Raw genomic sequence first — 12,794 nt, 5'->3', positions numbered from 1 at the left:
CTCTTTTGAAAGCAATGTCTTCTTCAAAGATGACATCACTGTTGAGTTCTATCTGTTTCTGTCCAGGTATGTAGATTTTGTAACCCTTTATTGTTTCACTAAAACCAATGATAATTCCTTTCCTTCCAATAGATTCTAACTTTGTACTTTTCTCCTAGGTAGATGAATATACACACGACATCCAAATATCCTTAAATGGATAATGTTAGATTTCATACTTGAAAATGCTTCTTTAGGAGTTTTGTTGTCTAGATGTGAGTGAGGACATTTATTTTGAATATAGACTGTTGTATTAGATGCTTCATCCCAAAATGACATGCTCAAGTTTTGATCAAATATCATAACCTTAGTAGCTTCTACAATAGTTCTATTTTTCCTTTCAAAAACTCCATTCTATTGAGGGTTTTAGGGAACTATAAATCCCCTCTTAATCCTAGCAAGTTTGCATAATTCTTTAAATATTTTAGAAGTGTATTCTTTCCAATTATCTATTCTTAGAATTTTAATTTTCTTTTCTGAGGAGTTTTCAGTGGTAGTTTTGAATTCTTTAAATTTAGAAAGAATCTCTTCAAATTATTTACACTTAAGGAAGTATATCCATGTCTTTCTTGAAAAATCATCAACAAATATCACACAGTACAAGAACCCTCCTGTGGATGGTGTTAAAAAGGGTCCACATAGGTCTAAGTGCACTAGTTCTAACACATCTTTAGTTTTTCTCAAACTATGAGGAAATGACTTTTTTTTGTGTTTTCCCCCAAGGCACGACCTTTGCAGAATTCATTATGAATTTGACTTAATTTGGGCATTCTAGTTACCAACTTCCCCATAAATGTTAGAGCATGAAATTTGATATAACCTAATCTTCTATGCCAAATTTCATTTCAATCTGAAGTCTCAAGAACAAGTGCAAGATTAGTCTTAGTGGAAAGCTCATATAATAGTCCTTGTCTTACTCCTATTGTTTGAGCCTTGTTCAAGGTTGAATTCTTTGCCCATGATAGTACTTTTTCTTCAATAATTGTAATTATATAACCATCATCTTCAAATGCTGATATAGATATTAAATTCCTTTTAATACTTGGTACATATAGAACTCCAAAAAGTTGAATAGATTTTCTGGATTTTAATTTGATTGTGCAGGTCCCAATTCCTTTTACAGAATGTGTAGAATCATCCCCAATTATAACTTCTTCATCTATTTCTATTTGCATGCTTTCTAGTTTATCTTGATATCCTGTGATGTCTTAAAGATCCACTGTCAATTATCCAAGTGTTGGACTTGATTGATATTTGACTAGACAAGGCTAAGTAGAAGGCATTATTTCATAATCTTGACCTTTGTTTGATTTATTAGTTTTGGAAAATGATGCTTGAAGTTTTGATCGATCAGGAAAATTTAGTGCATTTTGTCCATATTGATCACATCTGAAACATTGAATTTTAGACAAAAAATATTTCTTCTATTTTGAATAACCTTTTCCATGAAATTTTATTTTCCTCTTGGTAGTCTTCTTCTTATCCTTCTTATGAGAGTTGATGTTAAGAACATGAATGTCTTCATCTAAGGTTACATGTTTTCCTTTAGTCATTAATCTCAACTCTTCTTGAAGACAATAAGATATTAATCGATCTAGGTTTGGAATTTTAGATCTTGCACTTATACCTTTTACAAATGACTCCCAAGAAATTGGTAGTTCTCCTAATGGTATTAGGGATAACTCTTGGTTGCCAATCTCATAACTGACTGAAGATAATTGATCTCTCAATTCTGTGATTCTCAAGAAGAAGGCATTTATTATTTCTCCTTTATTCACGCTAATATTATTCATTTGTCTTTTAAGAACAAGTTTTCTACTAGTGTTATTTACAATGAATACATTTTCAAGAGCTTTAAACATGCGATATGTTGTTGCATGTTTTGCCACAATAGGCAATATGTGGTCTTAAACAACATCCACTATTATTTTCGTGGCCTTCTCATTATTCTTGATCCATAGAGTTTTCTCTGGATCATCTTTAGGTTCTTCCTTTTCTTCTTTTACTAGTGAATCTAATTTGTTATCTTTTAATAGCATCATTATACGATCCGAGATTCAAAGTTGTCAGCACTTGTAAGTTTGTGTTCTAATCTTAACATGTTTGTCATCTTGAAGAATAATGAGAGATTGAAACTTAATGTGAAATCTAATATCTTAAACTTAATGAGATCTCTCCTTAATAAGGCTCTGATACAATATAAAGTTTATTACCAAATTTCAATATAAAGCTTGATTGATGCACAATTTTGTTTGTAGGTTTAACCACTGATGCCAATGAATTTGATTTTCTTTAGAATATATATATATATATTACTACAAAAGTAATATAAATGGTCCTATACTTGAGATGCTTACGTTCCTTTGATACACCAACATTAATAGATTTTGAGACTTAGCAAAATCAGGAAAATGTATTATATATACATCACAAAAGGGTGTGATTATGAATAGGCATGTCTCTGAATGGAGACATGACCATTCACGATCATACTCGATTGAAGTTAACAAGTAGTAATCAACAATTACATGTTCACCATTGATAACAATATTGATAACCAATATAGTGAGATCGTAGCCCAATATGAAGTATTCAAAACAAGGATTGATAAGTATGAAATATTACTGTGATACAATATATGATATTGGTTATGATACAAAGATAAAGAAATATAGAATTGATATAATTTAGAATATGTGTGTGTGTGTACATATCAATATGCAATCATACTGATGTATAGATCCATATGTATATATTCTGATATCGATTACATATATTGTCTAACCAAAGCTACAAAATTTAACATTTTTTTCTAACTCTTTCAATATCATCATTATTATAGTAAAAATATACACTATTAGTTTAACTAAATGTGCAAATTTGTTTCATATCCTTTTGAAACTAAATTGGTTTTGGTAAAACAAGCCCATATATGATAGAGGTTACCAGTTCTAGATATAATTCAACATATACTAATCCTAGAGTTTTTCTCAAGAATAAGAGATCACATACTATAAAAAAAAAATAGTATCATTATATGATCCACAACCCAAAACGTACGTATTTGACAAAAGATAAATCCATTCCAAGATACCACGAATATAGGAGATTGTAGCTTTCTTTTTTAGGGTTCAAGTTTGCTACTCCTCTAGAAAACATCTAAAAACTTCTACACTAAATATTAAGGGTTATGTATGTGCCATCTACGAGTCCCTAGAGTTCCCATTGTGGAAACCTAGGGCTCTGATATCAGATGTAACAACCCACTGAGAATCTCAAAAGAAAAGGACTCAATGTTACTAATTTAGTGAATAACTTTTATTTTTCAAATATTCTTTGTTTACCAAACTGAATATACAAGCGTCCTAATAGATTCCCTTACAACATAGTACTAATTATTAAGTAAGGATTATAAAAAAATCCATTAAGAGATTCCAAATTGTAATTAATTTTCCCTTTAAATAATATAGTTAAATTGTAATTAATAACATATCACCATAGAGGCTGCAAACAATTCAGAGATTTCCCAATGTAGTGGACAAATAAGAGTTATTGATATGCAGGATTAAAAGGAGGATCTTGCTATTACAATTGTTTTATCAGCTAGTCATTTGAAACCAGTGATAGTAATGACGTTGGTCGGTCAAATTCATATATAGATGGTATTGAGAATTCCAAGTCTTCAAACAAATAATGAACATGAGTAGCATGTTTTTGAAGGTCCCAATGGGAATTATTAATTTAGCAACCAATATAGAAGACTCCAAAACTGATGCAAATCTTCAGCTCCTGCAAGCAAGGTTTGAAGAGAAATAATTGTATGTCAAACGCTTCTTTGAAATAGATTGAGACACACCAGGCTCAACTCTTGCTGACCACAATATTAAGGAAGCAAAAACGATATGTGATGGGCAAAGGCAAAGATATATTAAGGAAACGATCCTTATGCTAAGGAGCAATCAAAACAATTAAATTATATATACTGGTCCGTTCAGTATGACCTACTCTCAACAATAACAAAGCTCTAGTTCAAAATTATATCTGAAAGGATAATCTCCCTTTGGAAGTTCACGACAATTATGAAGTCAATGGTAACAGTTCTTGATTACATCGAGCAAACATGTGGTGGTGATTAATTAATTAATTTTATATTTTTGAAATGTTGTATCAGTTGGATAAGACCAAATGACTCATTCGTGGGCCATAAATAGATGGTTTTTGAAAAGAAGAAATATTAACAAGACACATATTTGGAAGAGAGAAAGAAAAAAGATATGTAAGGAGGAATGTAAAGTATTAAAACATTATTTTAATATAAATTTATACATTATATTTCAATAATAAATAAAAAGTTATTTTTCTCATGTTTATTCAAAGAAGAGAGATTAAAATTATGATTAAGATTCGTTCTTTTTGACAAGGTTTTTTGCATGGAATTGTCTACATTCTTTGTTCAACAGTCAAGCATATTATGAAATAAATAGGTGTTTCCTTGTCTCTCTCTAATTGCATTGAGATAAGACTCTTTTGGACTGATAGAGAATTGCATATAAGAATTATCTTTTCCAAACCTCTGGATAATTTGTTAATATTTTAAACAAATATTGTCTCATAAAGTTGTATGTAATAATTATAATTGTGATTGACTCTATTTCCCGAATAAGTAAAGGCATTGGTCTTTTGAATCACTGAAGTACAATTTAGATTTATAATTGAAGACAATGATCTTTGTGTTCCCTCCTTACAAGCAACAACTCAACTGTTATATACATGTTTAGTCATATCAAAGCATTCATATAATTCCATTTTTAAAGATTTTGCCAACTTATAGCTCACAATGTTTAAATTTGCTAAAGAAAACCATTGAACCAAGCAATCAGAGTTTAAGGTGAAGGTATACCTAGCTAGGTGTACTTAAGCCTAAAGTGCAGGAGAATCTGAATTATTCATGTTCCTTGGCCAAAAATGACTGGACAATCCTATTGGAGAATTGGCAAAGCTCTTAGATTTCCAATCTATAGTGTTGGGAACCAACACATTCTATAAGATATTTTTAGTAAAACACAAGATTCTTTTAATAATCATAGAATATTACTATTAACATCAATTAATCATATTTTAAAGGGTCCAAAGTTTTTTGCCTAGTGAACAAACTAAAAATAATTAAAAGTAAGCTAATAACATTAAATAAGGATCGGTTCGGTAATATCTTTGAGGAAAAAAATAAGATTGAGTCAGAACTTGATCTAATCAATAAATATATCATCGATCATGGTATGAATGAGGACTCCTACCAAAAGGAAAAAGGCCTTAAAACTTAATTAGAAGACATTCTAGCTAAAGTGGAACTATTTTGGTGACAAAAATCAAGGGAAACATGGCTTGGAGCTGGGATAAGAATACATTTTTTTTCACAATAGCACCAAGGTCCGAATAAATATCATTAGAATAATAAAAATTGCAAAACAAGATTGTGATACAACTGAGGAACCCAAGGCTATCACAGATAAATCTATTAAGCATTTTTGACACATCCTCAATAATTATGAGACTTTAAACTTAGAGACTCAAGATCTCTTCCTCAATAATATCTCTACATTAATCAATCAAGAGCAAAATAGATTACTAAAAGCTAAATATACTAAAGAAGAAATTGAGAATGTACTAAAATATATGCAACTTTACAAAGCCCTAGGTCTAGACAGTTTTCCTGTAGTGTTTTTCTAGAAATGTTGGCATTTTATTGGTCAGGAAGTGGTTGATGCATTGGAAGGGGTAAGAAATTCAAGTAACCTACTTAAAGAAATTAACCACTCATTTATAGTCTTAATTCCCAAAAAAACCAAATTAAAAATTTTAAGGACTGCAAATCGATAACATTATGCAACACCATATGCAAACTAGTCTCTAAAACAATAGCAAGCAAAATTCAAAAACTATTGCCAATTATTATTAGCGAGGAACACACTAGAATTTGTACAGGATTGCTCGATCTATAATGGGGTCATTATTTCCCAAGAGGTAACACTCTGTCCAACTCAATAAGAATGCCGACATGCTCATTAAACTCAACATTAGCAAAGCATATGACAAGTTAGATTAGAGATTTTTATGCAAAATCCTTGAAAATTTTGGCTCTGATAAATCATGCATTAACTTGGTTTTTGAATGTAATTCAACCCCCAAGTTCTCAATTATATTAAATGGTTCTCTAGAAGTTTTTTTCAACTCCTTAAGGGGAATTAGACAAGGGGACCACATATCACCTTTCCTTTTCATCATCATGGCAGAAGCCCTAGGCAAAGCCCTAACAAGAGCTAGTGAAGATAACCAAATCAATGACATTAAAATAACCACAGATTTGGACCCCATTACCCAACAACAATTCATGGATGAAACAATGATATTTGGTACTAGCTCAATTAACGAAGCAACCAAAGTAAAGGAAATCCTACAGGTCTATTTAAGGATATCTAGATAAGAAATTAACTAAGATGAATTAATTTTCCCCCCTAAATATGGACCTTAGCCTTGAATCTAATATTTATAACCAATTAAACTTCAGAAAGGGGGCACTCCCATGTAGTTACCTATGGCTTTCCCCTGATAAAGGAACCAAATCCTCAAGCACATGAGAATCTACAATCCTAAAGATTAGAAATAAAAGAACTTCATGGAAGGGCAAATGACCCTCTTTTGTAGGTAAGATGACAATGCTAAAATCTGTTTTAATTGCTATCTCTATCTACCAATTGTCATGATGTCTCCTTCTTGGAGGAAAAAAAGATGAAATTAACAAGATTCTTAGGAATTTATTTTGGCAAGGAGAAAATGATGAGAAGAAAATCCACTTGGCTGCCTGGAACTCACTTTTCTTACCAATAGAACATGGTGGTTTGGGTTTCAAAAATTTCAAGGACCAAAGTAGATCCTTAGGAGGTAAACTAGAATGGAACTTTGTAAGTAAACCATACCTAAAATGGGCTAAAATCCTTCACTTTAAATACTTAAATGGAAGAGAACCAATTTATTTCTTTAAAAATCAAAGATCTCCCTAAAGGCTCAAGAATCTGAAACTTTATGATTGACTATAAAGATATCACTGCACATAATTGTTCATGGAAAGTTAACAATGGTAGCAAGGCCTTGTTTTGAGAGGACTCTTGGGAAGGCTTACCACCCATCTCAAGATTGCAGAATTGGGGGGGCACAATACAAACTCTTAAAAACTAGTGGGGCGTGAAGGTTAAAGACTATATTCTACCCCCCTCCAATACCTCTATAGAACCTTACAAATGGAAATCTTTGGAGGAAGTAAACATTCTTGGGCACCACAAGAAATCCCTTTCTTTAATCCTCCAGGAAATAAGACTTAGTTTTCTATCTAACCACCTAATTTGGATTGCAAAAAAATAGTGGGAAATACAATACCAAATATGGTTATAAACAAATTCTGACCCATCATCCCAAGACCAAATCAAACATTCCTCTACACCTATTTTTGGACAAGGAATGCCTTCCTAAATTTGGTCTATTCCCTTGGTTTGCAATCTAACATAGAATCCTTAATGTAGATCACCTTACCATGATGGGGTATGAGGGACCTATTAGATGCCCTCTGTGTGAAAATGAGGAGGAAACAATGGATCACCTCCTCTTGAATTATCCTTACTCAAGACAGGGCTGGGAATGACTACGTAATTAATTTAATCTCATCTTAGCTATCCCTAAAAAATTTTTGGACATGTTTAAATCATGGCCTAAATACCATAAGGATAGTATCTATTACATATTATCAAAAGTGAGCCCTTCCATCCTCATTTGGGAATTCTAGAAGGAAAGGAACCAATGACTTTTTAAGGAGAAACAACTCTCCATTGGCTAGCTCTTAAGTAAAATCAATGTGATTATAATCAAATTAGTTAATAACACAATCTTGAATCAACCCTTCAATGACAAAAAAATGACCCCTTGGGATGGTGAGATGTGATATCAATGGAGAGGGCTCAAATTACCCTTCTATGCCAATAACCCTTCTTTTGACAAAATAAAAGCTAGATCACAATGTGTTTGGTCACCTCCCAGTGTAGGGAGATTCAAACTTAACTTTGATGATGCCTCTAGAGGCAAACTAGGCCCAAATAACATTGGATGTGTTATCCATGATTCTAGCAATAGAGAAATTACTTCCTTAGCCCAACCCCTTGGGATCACAACAAATAACCACTACCGAGATGGATGCCTTAATTGCAGGTCTTAGAATGGCAGGTAAACTAAAAATACCTAACCTTGATATTGAAGGTGACTCCACAAATATCATTAATACTCTAAGAAAACAATCCATTCCAAATTGGAAATTGGAAGTTTTGCTAAGTGTTTCCCTTGATATTATTCAAACTTTCTCATCAGTGACCTACAATCACATTTTTAGAGAAGGAAATAAAAGGGCAAATGAGTTGGAAAACCTTGAGGAAGATAGAATAAACATCATTCCTTAGCTATTATCATCCACTCAATATTTCAAAGGGCACCATGAATCCTACCCCATTCTTAACTCTAAATCAACTCTCCTTTCCTCCTTGAGTAATAGATTACAAACTCTATTTTGCTGTGTCTAGGTCCTTTTTCCTTAGTTTAGAGTTGCAAGGTGCAATTTTTAGAAGAAGGTTCTATTATTTTTTTCCAAGCTCTCAATATTTTTCTATCAAGGGATTTATAGATGGATATGTATGTGGATGATATAAGGATCTTAGTATGATAATAACATTGTGTATATCTAAGATTGTACAGAAGTATGTACAATCTTTGTTAATAGCATTGTGTAAAGCCATGATTGTACACCATTATGTATAGTCTCTATCGTTAGCTATTGGTAGTCATTGTTGGTAGCTTGAAGATAGAACTCTATCACATATAAATCACTCCATTTCATATATAATCTATCTTTCATTTTATAATTATACTTACAACTGAATTAGTATTTTGTAACTTTACTTTGGTTTTATCTTAGTTATCTCCCCTTTCTCCACTCATGACAATGGATGGTTTTGGAATGCATAAATATTTTTTTCCTAAAGGCTTACTTCAATTGGAATTGATCTTTTAAAGTATGTAATAAATATGTTATAAAGGTTGATTCTTCATTACTTAATCCTAAGCTTATAATCAAATTTCTTTCAAAATAGATTATAATAGTTTTGACTGAATAAATCTTAAGTATACTCACTATTGTATGCACCATGAGAACATATTCATAAGAGACTTTTCTAAAGGTAAAACTCTCTTACTTTAAATGATATATACATATATGATATATATGTGATCTTACCAAATATGACATAGGTATATTAAATGATATTTATTCCTACATATGCCATATGTAATATTATCACATATGATATATGCATTGGATCTTCAATATGCCATATTTGTTACCATATAGATATATAGACACATTGTCATTATCATCATGCTATACTAAGAATAGAGAAGCTCAGAAGGAGAGGATACCTAACTTGATTTAGAATGGAGTAAGTTAATTTAACCCCTTATGCAAAAGGAGAAGGTTTCTATTTAAGAATAAAAAGAAAATTACTTGTCATGGATTCAAAATCATATTGGCTTGTAATGATCTAATAAGACTATGTAGAGATAGTAATATCCACTATGTATCTCGATTTATTAACACAATCATATAAATAGTAAAGTTTTGTTATGACCAGTCATATTTTAAAAAATACATAAAAGAATTGGATAATCTTTCAGAATATGACATAACTCCTTAAATATTGGCATCAATCCAGAACAAGGTTAAACCATGCTCTCAATATAATGTATGTTTTGACTATTTTTATAATTGTAGCAACTTGGTTTATCAAGGCTATAATACTTATATGATAGAAAGTGTTTCTTGTCTCTTTTCTATCTAGGAATTTGTTTATTAACCTTTGTGATCAGGATAAATTTTGGAGAACAAGACCACAAAGGGTAATCTCTCTCTTTCCAAATGTATATCTCTTCCCTCTAAAATAATAAATTTATGGTTTCTTTTTTTCAACATGTTCAATTAAAAAATGCACTAAGAATAATCTTAGCATGGCAAGAGTGAGACGTTGTTATCAGGTTGGACCACATAGCAGGCTTTTCCCTAAGATGATGCTTCATGAATCATTTAGACATAATGAGTCAACAAGACACAGATTGGTCATTTGCCAAGGAAATATGAGAAAACAATACAAACTTATCAATATAATACAAAGGGTGCAATTGCACAAATATTGCAAAGAACTTAAGGATTAAAAATGTTTGTAATATCTTTATCATTTAATAACAATGAGGGTATGCCATCGATGTAATGTACATAGGGTAATGCCCCTATCTCTCATATTATGTATTCTTTAGTGGAAGGGATAATGATCCTTGAGCTAGATTGGAGGTTTTCTTGACTCCGTTCTTTCCTACTAGTGCACGTTTTAATAGAGAAAAAAAAAGGTATAAAATTTATTTAAAATGATTAATAAAAAAAATTAAAGCCTTGACCTATTGTTGAGGAAAAAAAACATCAATCAATCATAAATAAAAGAATATACATGCAAACATTAAAGTTTCTAAATAATACAATATGTCCACTAATCCCTTTCCTTTCTCTTAGAGATTCACTTTACACCAATATAAATCATTATGTTGTGTAATTTGACATGAATACATATACATGATCACATATCTTGAATATAAAGTCTTCAAAAAATAATTTGAATGGCAACATAACAAGGATTATCCACGAGACCATGAACAATACCTCGATAAAATTAACCAACCAACTATGTGAAAAAAAAGGCCCACTCTCTTGAGCTATGAGATAAATACCAAGGTCCACACAAGAGGTGGCAACTAGTATGTTCCTAAGGTGTTAGATCCTTTCCCAAAATAAGACACAAAAAGTGTATAACAAAAAATAGAAAAAACATGAAGGACTACCAAAAGCAACATGATGATGAGTGAGGGATTCTAGGGTACTGACTAGGTGAGTGTCATCATAGATTCCTATATGTGAGGATCAACTACCTAAGGTAAGGCCAATCCCACCACACATAATGTCCTTACTCTAAGGACTCCAATGAGGACATGTACAACCTGCCCTGATACATGCCTATTGGGATTAACCACCTAAGCTAAGGACCATCTTTACTCTGAGTACTCCAATAGGACATGTATAGTCACAATATCCATTTATCTTGATTAATGTGAATTCCCAACCCCCAATAACCCATTTATTTAATTAATTTTTCCACTTGATTACAAAAAATCACATGTCGAGATGGCCTACATGAGCTCTGGTTTCTAACACATAAGGTCCTCCCATGACCACTTCTAGGCCCTCACACCTATGGTGATCCTCTCACCTAGGGTACCTAGTTTACCCTACCCTTAAAAAAAAAAAAATTAAGCATATAATCCATATTAACATTATAAAATTAGTTGATTGGGTTTAAGAAACCTCTACTTCTCCCTATTTCACTCGACAACCCTAAACCCTAATCCAGCCTTCAAAACTCATGAAAATGAATCAAAACATTTCATACATGATATGAAAAGCATATTTAGTAATTAAAGTTTCAAATGAATCACCAATATGATCCTAAAAGCCTTTGGCAACTTACAACCCTCTAACACCTAACAGCTTTCAAAATTGATTTATTTGAAATAATGTCTAAATGGCAATAAAAACTAATCCATCAACAAAAACCCACATCTTTCACAAATGAAATAATTAATCCATTTAATCTAAGTGAGAATGAATAAAAATATCTATGTATGATTTTTGAAATTTGTATGAAGATCCAATAGTGGGAAATAAAGTTATGCCTTATGTTATAAAACAAAAAACCTAGTTATGGTTCAAATTTGCATTCACTAAAACAGTTGTAGCTTTCACCAAACATAATAAAAATACAAAAAAATAGTTCCAAGTGAAAGATAAGATAGATGACCATCTATGATATCAAATTTAGGTTTGTACAATATATGTACAATCTATACCATCAATTCAACCTTTAAAGAAAAATATGAGAGATATCCATTTGAGATATCTCAATTTCCCTTTCAAAAATTAAACCAAGAAGAACCCTAGACTCAATTTAAACTATTCATATAATAGATTTCAAAAAATAGGTTGCTAAAAACCCTTGGAAATATGTGGTATTTTTCATAAAACATATTTAAAAACTTTTAAATAACTATAGGAATGGAAAGTACATATATCATACATCATAATAACATATAAATAGATACATATTTATTAGATAAATAATCCATCAAGAAATTCAATCCATACCTCAAGTCCTATGAAGATTCAACTAAAGGAGACAAAGAGAGGAAGATGAGTCCAACTTGAGATGCATCATTCAAACCCTCCCCACTTGAAAAAATCTCCATGGAAGAAGAGGAACTAATTACACAACAAACAAATCCCTCTCTCAACCCTTAAAACTCTTACATATGACTCTCTCCCCAAAATAAAGAGAACTTATGAATCCCAAAAGAACTATGCTCACAAACCCTCTCTCACAAAAAAATATGTTTTTCTAAAATCTCTGTGAAAATCACAACCAAGATCTCCTTCAAGATTTCATCCCATCTCCCCTCCTCAAAATCAAAAGAGAATCCATATAAATATTTCCCAAAGGTAACCAACCTCCAACTAAATCTTAACTAAAGGTCATAATTAAGTAACTCAATCTAATTATAAACTCACA

This window comes from Cupressus sempervirens, chromosome 8 (assembly GCF_028749045.1).
Source record: "Cupressus sempervirens isolate cs-2001-9-10 chromosome 8, ASM2874904v1, whole genome shotgun sequence".
In the NCBI taxonomy this organism is placed as follows: domain Eukaryota; kingdom Viridiplantae; phylum Streptophyta; class Pinopsida; order Cupressales; family Cupressaceae; genus Cupressus; species Cupressus sempervirens.
The sequence above is the reverse complement of the archived record's forward strand: the minus strand, read 5'-3'. Positions refer to the sequence as shown.